This window comes from Apis cerana, linkage group LG13, assembly GCF_029169275.1.
Source record: "Apis cerana isolate GH-2021 linkage group LG13, AcerK_1.0, whole genome shotgun sequence".
Classification (NCBI taxonomy): domain Eukaryota; kingdom Metazoa; phylum Arthropoda; class Insecta; order Hymenoptera; family Apidae; genus Apis; species Apis cerana.
This window is the reverse complement of record NC_083864.1, coordinates 8,971,976-8,985,471: the sequence shown is the minus strand read 5'-3', so window position 1 is coordinate 8,985,471 and position 13,496 is coordinate 8,971,976. Positions and strand designations below refer to the sequence as shown.

The window sequence follows — 13,496 nt, the reverse complement described above, 5'->3', positions numbered from 1 at the left end:
ATTTTCACTTTTTCACGATGCAAAAAAAATTCACAACTGTTTGTCAAAATATATTCATACATTATTCCCCCCATATACTCGTTATTAATAAATTATACACTTCAAACAAATCGAAAAGATAAAAGACAAACAAAAGGCAATAAACGAAACATCCCTTTCAAAAACAAATCGTTTCATCCCCGTGTATCGAAATCCGGGGAATAAACTTCACAACGAAAAATATGCGAAAGAGAATTCGTTTCGTAACAATTTCAATAAAAATGCAATAAAATTTTCACAAATTGCGTCACGTTGCCGAACTGGCAATCGTCAAATAAATCCTATAAATGTTTTATTCGCTTTCGATCCCTAGCTTCATTCCACGAAACAAAGAACGGTTTTTCACGGTTAACTGTAATAAAAGAATCATTTCTGAAATTCCTCTGCGAAAATCGAAAATCTCCGCGAACGAATCGAAAAACAAATTCCCTTCGGAGCAATTCATTCATACAGTAATTATCCGCGATACGATTCAATTTTCCTCTTATTTAATTAAGAACGAGCGTTAATAATAGAAATCGAAGTTCCACGATACTTTCGATCCATCCAAGTCGATTTAACTTTCCTTTCGACGAGATTGATTAACGAGAGTAATTCACTTTGATCGATTTTTTTTTCTCCCTCTTTGTCTTGAAGAATTTTATCAGGGGAATATTGACATCGAATAATTAAACTGTTAACACAAATGTATGTAAATTTTACGTACTTTGTTAAACAGATAATTACGAGGTAAATGGAAAATATGATTGATCTTCGATTCTTTTTTATTATTCGTAAATAAATAAATACTACTAAATAATAGTAATAAAAAATATTCTTTTATTAAAACAATTGTATGACAACCCTTTGTTTCATATCAAAAACACTCTTATACTCGCAAAATTATGGTCTTTTTTTGATCTTCTTATGGTCCCCTTTAATCTCATCGAGTAATTCATTCGAGAATAATATTCATTCGAAAATAATAAGAAAAAAAAAATTTAATAAAACTTTCTTAAACACTGTTGAACTTAACCAAAAAGGGACGTAAAAGAACTCGTTCGTCATCGCATCCAATTTCAAAAAATTTCACGGGAACGAAATTTTGGGGAGTAAAACGTTCGAATTCGAACTTTCCTCGGCAAGGATCATCGACAACGACAACGTCGGATACCACGAGCGGAAATGGAAAAGTTGCAGGAACTGCGGCTCTCTCCCCGGTTCGTATGCCGTACTCTGGTATCTCGTGTTTATTCGAAAAGTTTTCGAACTTCATGCAAATGCAACGACGCGGAGGAACGGTCACGCGGAGGACGAGAGAGGATGCTCTTCGTTACCGAGAATTCGAGTATTCCTCTTACTTTTCCTCCCCTCTTTCCATCATAGTCGAGGGTACAGTCTCTATTGTTTCGCGAAGGAAACAGGGGCTTGGAGGGTAGAACTTCTTTGGCATACTTTTCCTAGGATTAATTAATTGCCTCTCCTCCGTTTTATTCGTTTTTAGTCTTTAAGGATTCTCTTGAATTTCTTTCTTGAATGTGGTGGAACATGGATCGGATCGAATCGAATTTCGGAGTTGATTTATTTCGAGACTTTTGGTTGGTCCATTTTTTTTATCTATTTTAAAATCGTTATAATCGTGTTCGAAAAGATGGATTTTTAAAGTAAGGTCTTTGATTCGTTCTATTTTAAATAATAGAAAAAAGTTTTCTCACGGAATTATTTCGATTGGTATCCAGAGAAACGTTTATTCGCTAAAATGTAACGTCATAAATATCATAAATTACTTTCCAGGTTTATTTTTATTAATTTGCGCTTATTGTTTCCGTGTAAAACGAGAATAAGTCATTTGGTAAAAAAGTGCATCTTCAACCGTGAGAATCGTGAGGTTGAATGCCTCCTCTGCATAATCGGTTCGAGATAAATGATCACGAGTGAAAGAATAATACGACTGCCAATGCTAACTGATCCTGTATGGGCCGGTGAATTTTCCTGGCCGCGGTAATGATGTTTTATGTGAGAAGAAACATAGCCCTTCCGGGAGTCGTATACCGTCTGTGAAGGAACGATGCTCTATTTAGATAAGCCGTTATATCATGGCAAGGAGGAAGTAACTCGAATCGTGAATATTGACGGTTTCGTCGTTCAATTGAGAATGATTCTTTAAAATCATCGATATGAGAAATAACGGAACAGTTTCGACTTATTTTCGATTATATCTTATCTTTTGTTTTTTTTTTGTGACATAAAAGTGTTACACCATTTGTGAAAATTTCAAAAAGGCAAAATTTTTTCAACAGGTGTTCTCGAACTTTGAAATATAAATTTTTATTTTTATTTCTCAGGTTTTGTTTATTCATCATAAACGAAAATATAAAAGAATTTTTTTTGAGTAAAAATAAGAATAATATTCAAATGGTTAATATTGGTACAATAATTCATCCGATTAGTTAAAATGCAAGCAAATGAAGTTTCAACGTAATAATGCAGGAGATTATTTTTCGATTAACGAATATTTAGCTATACCATTAAAACGATGGCAATTCAATCAATTGTAGATTCTTCTCGTGAATGAAGCTATTAATACCTCGAGTTTTTGAATCTTGGAAACTTCACCAAGGAACTATTTATATGCAATTTCAAATCGAACAAATAATTGAACTATTCTTTAAACGAATTTAAAAAATATTCATGTAATATACAACAAATTAAATAGATTTTCAAGTGTAAGAGTCGATATAAAAATCACATTAATAATAGAAATTAATCTAAATATATGTTCATTAAATAAAATATAAAATTGGACGTGTAATTATTTTACACCAAGATTAAACAATTTAGAAATTCTTAATAAAAAGAGAGAAAACAGGTATAAAGTCATCCTACACCCAGCATTGTCCGTGAGAGTCTTGATGTAAATTTTTCTTTCGTTACAAAAAACTTCACAGACAAAGAAAAAAAATTAAAAAAAAGAAAATTGTTACTTGGCTACACTCAAAAACAGTAGCATTTGTTATTTGATATTTTAATGAAACACGTGAGAATTTAATTAAGCTTTTAGTAATGAAAGAAGAAAAAATACACGGATTATACTGTTTAATCTCGTTTTCTCTAATGTAACTAAATCAACGCCGTGCCGTGTCTTTTTTCGTATTTCTCTATTGTTTGCTACGTGTTCATGAAAATACATTTCACGAAAACGTGCGACACTTCGTCATTTGTATCATAGTCGACGTTTTCACGATTGAAATCTTATTTTCTCTCCTTGTTTTGGAAGAAAAGAAGAAGAAAACATAAAAATAAATATTCATGAATTTGGGAGCTTTGAGGATAAATGATACTAATATTTTTTTTCGAGAAATTAATACAGAAACAACCAATAACTATATTTATTTACTTATTTTATTTTTTTATTTATTTTATTTTATTTATTTATTATTTCGAAACTTATATTTAATTTATTTTGTGAAGTTTTAAATTTTTATCTGAATATATATTCAGCTAATTCTAATTTTTGAAAGTTTTCTCAAATTAAGGTATTCTACTGAATACTTCCACTGAAATTTCTGTTCGTCAAGTTTCGATACACATATGCAAAAATCTATTCAAAATCTTCAATAATCATCATAAAATAAATGAAACACAAAAAGTCTGAAGAGAAAGAGAGAGAGGTTGAAATTTGCATCATACATCAAAATTTCAATAATTCTGAACCAAAATCAATTGATCCGCCGAAGAAATAACTTGGTTGATTTCGTGCATATGGGACACGTACACACAAGTTACCGATTGTCCCATAGGGGATAACACGTGTCGTCTGTAAACACTAATACGCCGCACGATGGGCGTATCGTGTACGAAACAACAGCGGAACACGGACTGATTGAGAACTATCAATGTGCATACACGAATGCGAGGCGAGTATGGACGATTTGCCGATGTAGAGGAACTTTATGCAAATAATGATGGAGGAGCAATCGCGAAAACTTATCGAAACACGAATTATGAAATTGTTGTGCGATGCATTCCATTACGATAGAATAATATGCTTCTAAAACTATCGTTGGATTTTTTAAAATAATTTTGATTATGATAGAAAATTAAATGGAAAGAAATTTAAAGTGAAGAAGAAAAAATAGAGACTAGAGTTTATTACATTTAAGAGTTTTAATGATATATCAAATTTTTTACCAGCAAGTAAAATATCTTTGATACATTTTATCCTTGTTCCTTTACTTTAACACAAATTAGCTTCAATTTCTGTCCTCGATTTTCTCGAAAGTGTTTAAAGTTTGTAAAGGTATTACATTGATTTATATTACAGGAAAATTGAACTTCACGTCGATAACTTTTGAAGCATTAAACTTGTTTGAGCGACATTCCGTTTAATGAATAACATGATTGCAATATTTATCAAATAATATGTAAATTGTATATTATTTAAAACAATTAAGTTAATGAAGAATTGTGATTGGGATTAATATTTTTCACATTAAATCGTAAATAAATTTCACGAATAATATAATATAAATAAAACTAAAAATAACATTTCGTTTTCAAACTTTTTGAATTTATTACGTTCGCGTAAATACATTAAATATCGCAAAGATCTGCCTACTTATCTCGTCCATAAATTTCTTCAGAGAAGAAAGGCAAGAACTCGAGAAGAAAGATGTGCTGAGAGGAAGAAAAAAAAAAGGGGGGGAGAAATGTTGAGAAGAAACGGAAAAGTAACGAATCGGTAAACCTTCTTTATGGAAACAAGCGTGCAGAGAAGACGCATAAAAACTTGATAAAGACGAAGCGAAAAAAGGAAACACGAAGGAAAAACGAGGACAAGCAGGGAAAGAGAGAAAGAGACAGCAAAGATATCAAGATGAATAAAGATATCCCGTAAAAACTCACTTTACATTTTCAGCACAATAAAATTACACGAAAAATAAAATACCACGATATCAATCATTCGAAATTATAAATCGCACTTATCGAAATAACAAGATATCCCGCTCTTATATATTTTTAAATTAACAAACACAATTACATATATACGTAAATACACAGAGTATCTTGTTATACATCCCCAATCTCAGAGACAAATAATGCGAGAACGTCAAAAAATAGAGTCTCGAATAAAAGAAGATTGGTCCAAACACATTGATCCAAAGAAACCATCATCGACCATCCACCCTATTTATTCTCCCATCCTCGATTCCAACAAGCCACGCTCCAGCATTCTCATTGTCGTTGCCCGGCCATCAGAAATTTCCCATCAAACCCGCATTTACACCTCCAATCCGAGAGGCAGAATCCTTTAATAGCCCCGGCTTGCCTCGAAGAAAGAGAAAAAAGAAAGAAAAAAAACCGATTTCGCCGATGGAGGATCCTCCTCCCCCTTCTCTCCCTCCACGCCGCCGATTCGCTCCTCTTTGTTCCCGATTGAATGGTAGGCTCAATATCAATTGAAACGCTGCAGAGGAAACGACTCCATCTCGGCTCGACCAACAGAAAATTTTTAATGAAAGTCGGCCAGAGTTTGGCGCAGGGTGGGGGAAGAAAAAGAGGAGAAAGAGAGAGAGAGAGAGAGAAGAGTGGATTCTTTGGAAGAAAGGGAAAAAGTGAGGAGGAGACGAGGAGGGAGAGCGAGGCAGGGTAATCTCTGACATCTTGTTACAGCTCGGCATAAGAAAGAGGAAGGCCAAGAGGGGGTGGGTTGGCTCTTCGTGGCCGCGTTCAATTAAAGCGTCACCTCGCGAAGGAAACTTTTATATGAATGGTTTTCATTACGTCGCGGACTTATTAAAGCCGTCCTTCGCGCGGGCATTAATATCCCTCGTCCGAGACGAGTTTTGTTATCAAGCCATTCAACGTGGCCACGCGATGCCACGACGATTCTGTCTACCGGTGTTGAACGAACACCGGGTAGATGATGGACGTGGAGATTCCGGTTACGCGAATTAATGGAGCGATTGTTCGAGGGAAGGAGAGCGAATTTGAAAAGTGATTGACTCGCGTGACTTATTAAATTTATTATATTCGATTTCGATGGATTATTTGTACGCGATGAAAAGTTTTCTGTATTGGTATTTGATAAATCAAATCTTACCGAGTCTGTTCATCGAAGATTACACGGAAACTTGATCGATTGATTCTTGTTCAAATGGAAATTATTGTCTTCCCAAGTGAGCACTAATTATTATATCCTGAAACAGCAACAGGAAAACAATATTTTCTATTAATATTTCATAGAAATTGCGAAGAGAATTGTAGCTTAATCTCTATGAGATTTGCATAAATTAATGAACAAGATGATAATGAATCGTAGATAAGTTAGATTTGAAGGTAAAACGAAGCGTTCTTCTCATCTCGTTTTTAAAATTTGTAAACGATTGTAAATCACCATAGATATGTGTTATCCGTCGATGTGACTTTTTTAAGAAATAAACAGCGATATCGTGTAATCTTGTGTACAATCCCATGCGCTTAATCTTGAATAGCGATCGCATATACCACGCGCGAACACTTTCTTTATTTCTCTACTTTCTCTATTCCTATAATTCTTATGAATAGACCACGAAAGAAAGTAAGAAGCATTTACGTTTCTATACAACAAAAAATAATAATAATAAAAAAGGAATTAAACCAATAATATCTATAATTCTACTTATAATATTTTATGACCATTGTTAATCATCTGCCTAATAAAAAATATACGAACGTCATAAGAATCTCAAAAAAGAATCGATTAATAAATAATTAACAAATAAATTATCAATAAATCATTCACCGAATCACGAATCAATCAATTTTCCAATCCAAGTGACGAAAATAAATAATTTACACCTCTAAATCCTGTTCATTTCCACTAGGAAAAAGTCAATCCAATTCATCCCCTAAAAAAAACGACATCCTTGTAACCTACATCCCCTAAAAGCTCGATCGTAAACCTTAAAAATTGGATCTCGACTCAAAGAGAGACAAAGACGGACAGAGGAAGAGAAAAAAAGAGAGAGAGAAGGAAGGGGATTAATTTTTAAGCGTATAAATAATCTCTCGCTAGATGGAAAAGCGACTTTGGATCGGGACATGGCCGAACAATGGGGGTTGTTGCTCACCACCGGAAAAGAGGCTTTTGAATCCGGCGTATTAAATGTCGTTGGACCACGAAGCCGGTGAAAATCCAAAACTCCTCTACCTATGCCGGAGAGCCTGTGGAGAGTGCAACAACCAGTAAAAGCAACGAGCGAAGAGAAAGGGGAACGAAGAAGAGGAGTGACGTCTGTTGGAATTACGGTAGAGCAGAAATTCTGTCTCTTACGTCTCTCTGCCCTTCTTGATTTCACGGAGTGCTCCACGGTTCCCGCAATTTCTTCGCGCGTGTAACGAAGAATTGCCACGCGCGTCCTCCCCGCGGGAGGTGGATAAAGGCAGTTTTGAGCGGCGCGCCGTATATAAAATGCACGCGCACGAGCGCGTTTATAATTTCACGGTGGAGGAAGCCATCGGTTTGAGGAGGAAAGAAGGAAGGGGGAAATGGTAGTCGCGAGGTGAATAGTAGATGCGGTGGCAGTGTTTTGAACGCGAAAACGGTGACGCGCGATAAAGGTTGAGTTGTTGAATGGTTTTTGGGATGATTGGATCGATGTTTGATTGTATTCTTTAGGTGTATTTATAAATCGGATATAAATAGGGATTCGTGTTTTAGATTCTGTTTAAATGAGATAAATTTATCGAAAACGATGTATGTGTATTCTAAGAAATCTGATATAATTTGTTATTAAATTTTATGGAATATCTTGTCTTGTTACAAAATAAATTTTTAAAGATGGTAATTTAGGAAGTGTAATTTAGGAAGGATAATAAATATTATCTCTATGAATAATTTATTACAGTAAATGGAATATGTGAATTTAAGACAACTATTTCCAATTATTTTTAACAATGAAAAAATTTCTAACAAAATTCGATGTGATTAAAAAATCTGACGTAAAATCACGTGAAAGATATTTAGAAATTACTATAATATAAAAGAAAATAAGAATAAAACAGGTTGTTTTCATCACGATTATTAATCGTATAAGATGTTTGATGAAATTATCGAAATAATGAAACTAATTTAAAATTTTAAAAAATCTATAAATAATTTCAAATAAAAAAATTTTCCCAGAAGACACAAATTAAACAAATTTTTATCATCGATCAGCAGAGTCCAAGACACGTAAAAAAAAAAAAAAAAAAGAAATCGAATAAATTTCCATCCGCATTTGACCGATCCGATTAAACTTTCTTGCCCTCGAAATTCACTGTTAAAATCCTCTCGAATTCACATTATCGTAACTCGACGATAAAAGTGGCATTACAACCATTTCGAAAGGGAAGGAACGACCGTTGCATCGCATCGGGGAACGACTATCGTATTCCTTTAGAATTCGAGCCGCATTTCGTTCGACGTCATAACAACAAGGCGGAAACGAGAACGAGAAGGGTAGAGCTTTTCCCGCGTTGCGTTGCTAATGCTCTAAGCATTGATGGGATGCATCGATGACCGTGTTAGTGTAACGCGAGAACTATGTAAATTAGGTTGATAGGAAGGGGAGAAATAAGTTGGAAAGTGAAGGTAGACCGTGAACACGGATCCACGCGTTTTTGTTCACCGCGAGACGAGATGATGAGAAATGCTAATTACAACGTGTCTTGGATATTAATGACGATGTAAATTCCGCTCTTTACGAGGATTGATGCAGTGTTCTCGAGACTTTACGTTAGAATTAAGTATCCTTTGTTTGAAATAAAAATACGCAATGAAATTTTATTTGAAAATTAAATAAATTTGTTATCTCTTAATGATTGATTATTTTAAGCAAGTATAGACAATAAAAGGATCAGAAATCACAATAGATTTATCTGTCATAAAAAAACAAGTGATTTCTTTACGATCGTTTATTATTATTTTTCTATTTCGTATTTTTATTTTGTTTGCGATTTGTAACAGAAATTATTTTAATTTTAATTTAAGATTTTTGAATTAATATGCGCACGATTAATAAATAAAGATATTTATATTATAAGAAATGATTAAATATTATATTGGAAATGATACTTAATATAAGAAAGAACAGAACCCTTAGATTCGTAATAAAAATCTCATAAAATCATGAGGTAGTAATAAAAAATCAAATACATCGTCGGATCCAAGTGGAATCCCGATCAGAAAAGAAATAAATAAAAGGAGGAAGTTAAAAAAAGCTAAGAACTCTCCAAGACATCCACGATTTCCCAACTTACCCTTCCTCCCGATTTCCAAACTTTCTTCTCTTCAACAGTATCCACGGATACTTTGCACAATCACAGACGAAAGAAACGATAAGAATCCCAAGAAAGAACGGAGTGAGAGCTTTAAAAACGACAGTGGAAACGAACAAAACTGAAAAGATTCGCGGAAGAACACCGGCGTTAATGCATCTGTAAGCAATATGCGCGCTCGTTAATGCGAATGAACCTGTGTTACCGGCCGAGGAAATGGTCCTCGGGGAACGACAGATTCTTAAAACACGATTGTGTTGTGTTGTGAACACATAGAAACGTGACGGTTATTACACCCAACTCTTGGAATCGTTACAAGCGTTCGTTGGATCTGAATTACTCATATACGTGGTGTACAGTTCTTTTTTACCGACCGTTCCTTTTACGCGAGTAAAGAAGACGTAAGTGAAATTTCAAAGGAAAACAATAAGGCTTTGTGTACCGTACCAGATAAGCCACGTAGAATTAGAGTATTTTCTGTTACGATTTTAATTCGTAAAGGAATTTTAATTCGTATCCTCTCGCTTTTAGAAATGTCTGTTAAATATAGAAAATCTAGAATAAAATTATGATGGATGCGAGATGTAAGGTTAAATCTGCTCATTCTAGTGGAAAAATTCTATTTTCTTAAGAGTAAAGTATATGATTAAATTGAGATACGAGAGATGAAGGAAATTGATATTGGAAATTTTAAAGAAGTCTGTAGTTGATAGTATCAAACATCAAATAATAATTAAGGAAGATTAATCTTTTTTTAAAATTAATAATTTTTTAAATTTTCACAAATCTATCTAATTTATAATTTCTTTGCAAAATATGGATAAAAATGTTGATTTTTTTTACTGTCTATCAGAAGACTTTATTCAAAGTTACTTGACAGGATAATTTTCTTTCTTTTTACAACTCGGTTAAAAATTTTCTCTTTCGTAGAATTTATATTTGAGATCGAGTTTTAACGTAAAGTTTTCTCTTTCTTTAAAAGAAAAATATTATTTTAATAGTAACAACGAAATAGATGAATACAATGTGATGTTTCCGATATTGCATTATCTTATCTTTTAAAAAGAACAAAAAATAAAATAAAGTATTATCATAATAAATATTATTGAGACTCAAAAACTTGAATGATAACTAACTATTTTTTTCTATTATAAAATACAGGAAAAATGTTTTCTTAATTTTCTTCTAATAGTAAAATAAAAATTATAATATTGATATTTCTCGTATTCAAAATCTATTCTTCTTCCTAATGACAAATTTTCCTTTTCGAGCCAAAAACGTTTTTTTCATTTAGCCAAAAAAAAAAAAAAAAAAAGAACCAATTCTCTTCAAATCTATAGTATCCACGATAACTGCCATCCCAATCACGAACACATAGAAAATATCCCACCTACCATCGTTCCAATCCTAACAAACAAAAAATCCTCTCCAAAAAGATGAGAAAAAAAGACAGTGGTGAAATGGAAAAAGGAAGAGGAAAAATAGGTGGTCAAAAATGAGTCGATTCCGCGCCATCGACACCTATCGTTCGTTGTTGGTCGATTTTTCTCCTCTAGCCTATGTCCACTATGGTTTTTTTTGCCTCTCACTCTTCCTTTCAACGTGATGCAATTCTCTTTCGGCCCTCACGCGCATTCCAAAGCGGATTTCGCGAATCATCGCGTGGTGGCGCTCGAACCTGATCCTAGCAATTTGTCGCTGCGGCGCATTCGTCGCTGCAAATCAAACCGATTAACAGTGGTGCCCGACCGGCCAAACCGGTTTCGTGGTAACGGTGCAAGGTCCTGTTTTTTACCGTATAACGTTCGTGTGTCCATTTAAGAATGTAAGATAGATCGTTTGAATCGAAAAATTCGAAGAGTAATCGAAGAGGTTTGATTAGAAATTTTGTGAACAATGAAAATGTATATAATTAATCGTATTTGGTACTAAGCATTTTTAAAAGATTGTTAACATGTTGAAAATCCAAAGTAAATTTATTATTTATTACTAACAAAGATATATTTTCAATTTACATACAATTATATATTACAAATGCATCGATATAATTTGAGCGACGTTTACCACTTATTAATAAGGTTATCTAAAATTCAGTCTTGTTGGTCAATCAATTTACTCCATCCATCAATTTACTCGATCAATTAAATCCATATCACTTTTACTCCATCCATCATATAGTCAATTAAAAATTCATCATCAAATCAAATAACACATTATTTATCATAAAATCAACTTTTCCATATTGAAACAGATACGATCCATTTTTATTAAAAAAAATAAAACCTCTAATGATGTCATAAAATATACTGCACACTTGATAAAAACAAAACCAAGTAAAATAGAGATCGTAAGAACGAATAATTCGAATTTGCTTGTCTTGAACGAAATCTCGAACTAAATCGATAGAGGAAAATCTCTTTTCATCCTCTTTCCAAGCGATTTCGCTAATGCTATTTGCGAGTTCATTGCCGCTTTGCTCGAAAGAGAAATTTTTCGTATGACTTCTTCTCGAGGATGGAAAAAGGATATTTTTCGCGATTGAAAAGGGGTGAGTTTTGATTTCGATATTTGACGGATCTCCTCCTACACTGGAGAGAAATATTGGCGAGATTTTGATGGATATCCGCGATGAAACGCGTTTATGGGAACAGGGGAGATTGATTTTCTATGTTGATTGCGGTATCTCTTTGAATAAAATGTTCGAGATAGATTTCAAATTTTGTTTTCGAAAATGTTATTACGATTGATCGTAAAAATATGTGGCCGATTGGATGTTTATGAATATTTTATGAAAAATTATTGTATCAATGAATAAAAATTTTAATTTTTCATACATTTGTTATTTCAATCATTAATTTCAATGTAATTATTATTCTTTTGTAAAAAAATTAATTTACTAATATTATACTTATTGATGTATAATCTAATATTTAGTAAAAAAAATATATAAAATATATAAAAAAGATATAATGGAAAATTATATGTTGAACATTAAATCAATGGTATTATAGAACATTCTGAATTTTCTCGAAAAATGTCAAAAAATTTAAATAAAAAAGAAAGCAGAGATTATATAAAAAAACTTTTGCTGCTTTGTAAAATTTCATCAAAAAAAAAAAAAAACGAGAAATAACTTTCACTGAAACGAAATAAAATATCATAATTCTGTTTTATAGAGGATTCGATGGAAATGAAATCGGTAATACGATTTTATTTCGAAACAGAAATCCGAAATATTTTAAGCGAAATTTTTCGAGCGTCAATCAAAACGTGCAATCGAATTCTGCCTTCTCTACTGGAATCTAGTTTAATTTGCCGATTTTCAATTTCGAATGGCGACAAACGCACGCGCTTTAAACCGCCTACTTATATACGGAAATAGCATTGCCATCAAACGAATCGGTTTTTCTCCTCCTTTTTTTTTTTTTTTTTTTTTTGCGTACAAATATCCAAACAGGCTCGTTTAATAATGTGGTTGGAATGAACGTCAAGAGTGGGCAATTTGCGCTCGAGTTTGATTAAGAGATCCGTTCGTTTGCTCTTTCACAACGTTACCACGGCTTGTAAATGGACCAACGTGTAATTTTACAGTAAAGGAAAAAGAAGGGGGAGGAAAAAAAGAAATAAACGCTCGAGGATAACGACGTTTAAAATGTCTTCCTCTTCTTCGATTTATGATCGCGTCTTTAACGATTGGAAAAATGTGTAATTTTATATCGTGAAAGAGGATAGAAGAAGAAGATAGAGAGGAATATGCGAAGATAACGATGCTAATAATGGAAATGTTTAACTAGTTTCTTCTTTATCGTCGATTTATGATTGTTTCTTAACCAGCGATTAGAAAAATTGCCTCGAATGGCGATTAAACGTAAATGTCAATGAACATAAGAATGCTTGTGTATTTTGCAATTGCATGGAAGATAGGTAATGGTTGAAGGTTTATACCAACTGGGAATGCGATTAGATTTATGTAAAGAAAGGTTGAATAATTGTGAATATGATATGTGTATATATGATGATGATTGAATGTATAATTGATGCAGTTATTTATTACTATTGATAGAATTTATTATTTTTACGGTAATGAAGGGAATAAAAGTTAAATCTTTGACATAAAAAATAAATCTTTATCATTTAAAAAATTCAGTATTTACTTATTTAAAAATTTCTCTTTCGTT

General features: G+C 32.9%; 1 protein-coding gene across 12 annotated transcripts in view; it reads right to left on the bottom strand.

Moving 5' to 3' along the window:
• The window catches only part of LOC108004003 (putative polypeptide N-acetylgalactosaminyltransferase 9), a 326,811-nt gene that overhangs the window by 103,777 nt on the left and 209,538 nt on the right, over window positions 1-13,496 (bottom strand). For 7 of the 12 annotated variants that reach the window (XM_062084087.1, XM_017066613.3, XM_017066610.3 and 4 more), the window contains one exon: window positions 6,122-6,218. The exons of the other annotated variants lie outside the window; for them this stretch is intronic. The gene's annotated coding sequence lies outside the window, so the exon portion shown is untranslated. The remainder of the gene's footprint in view (window positions 1-6,121; window positions 6,219-13,496) is intronic. 12 annotated transcript variants of the gene reach the window in all.